Source organism: Bison bison, unplaced genomic scaffold (assembly GCF_000754665.1).
Source record: "Bison bison bison isolate TAMUID 2011002044 unplaced genomic scaffold, Bison_UMD1.0 scf7180017864491, whole genome shotgun sequence".
Lineage (NCBI taxonomy): Eukaryota > Metazoa > Chordata > Mammalia > Artiodactyla > Bovidae > Bison > Bison bison.
In genome coordinates, this window is record NW_011495050.1 from 20883030 (window position 1) to 20884493 (window position 1464).

Consider the following 1464-nt stretch of genomic DNA (forward strand, 5'->3'; position numbering starts at 1 on the left):
GACCTAGATAGCATATTCAAAAGCAGAGACATTACTTTGCCAACAAAGGTTCGTCTAGTCAAGGCTATGGTTTTTCCTGTGGTCATGTATGGATGTGAGAGTTGGACTGTGAAGAAAGCCGAGCACCGAAGAATTGATGCTTTTGAACTGTGGTGTTGGAGAAGACTCTTGAGAGTCCCTTGGACTGCAAGGAGATCCAACCAGTCCATTCTGAAGGAGATCAGCCCTGGGATTTCTTTGGAAGGAATGATGCTAAAGCTGAAACTCCAGGACTTTGGCCACCTCATGCGAAGAGTTGACTCATTGGAAAAGACTCTGATGCTGGGAGGGATTGGGGGCAAGAGGAGAAGGGGACGACAGAGGATGAGATGGCTGGATGGTATCACTGACTCGATGGACATGAGTCTGGGTGAACTCCGGGAGTTGGTGATGGACAGGGAGGCCTGGCATGCTGCCATTCATGGGGTCGCAAAGAGTCGGACACGACTGAGCGACTGAACTGAACTGAACTGATGGAAGTCTCGGGAGCCCGCCTCTTGTTCGCCGTTAGAAGCCCAGGCTGAACACTGGATCACCTGGAAAGAAAGAAAGAAAGTGAAGTCGCTCAGTCGTGTCCGACTTTTTGCGACCCCATGGACTGTAGCCTACCAGGTTCCTCCGTCCATGGGATCTTCCATGCAAGAATACTGGAGTGGGTTGCCATTTCCTTCTCCCGGAGATCTTCCTGACCTAGGGATTGAACCCTACTGTAAGCAGACGCTTTACCGTCTGAGCCACCAGGAAGTCCGGACCACCCGGGGAGCTATGCAAAACGCTGGTGCCCGGAGTCCCACATCCGTGGCTCTGATTGTAGTTGGTCAGAGTTATTAAAAATCTCCCCGGGAGATTCCAACAGGCAGCAATCTTTGAGAACCACTGGCAGAAGAAGGGAGAAAGCTGCAGGCTCTGGGGAGTGGGTGCCCCTAGGGACTCGCTCTGTCTTCCCAGGCAGAGGCACGCGGCGGGGATGTGCCAGCGTTAGGGAGGCCAGGGGAGCCCCAGTGACAGGACAGTGACAGTCTGGGTTTCCTGCCCGCCTTGTGGCTCAGCTGGTAAAGAATCTGACTGCAATTTGGGAGACAGGGGTTCGATCCCTGGGTTTGGAAGATACCCACTCCCGTATTCTAGCCTGGAGAATTCCATGGACTATAAAAAGTCCATGGGGTCTCAAAAAGTCGGACACGACTGAGCGACTTTCACTTCACTAGTACGCGCGGCTGGACAGACAGCGGCTGCGAAAAGACGCAAGGTAGCGGGTTTCTTCTGAAGAGGGAACCCCATTGGTTAGGGTGCCAGGAATGCAGTGCGGGTGAGTTTTCCGGGTACAGCTGGCGCGGGGAACTCAGCCGAACGAAGTAGCGCAGCGCGCAGGCGCAGAGGCGGGCGGGGCGACTCCGAGGGCGGGGGCGGCCCGAGAGCCGCAGC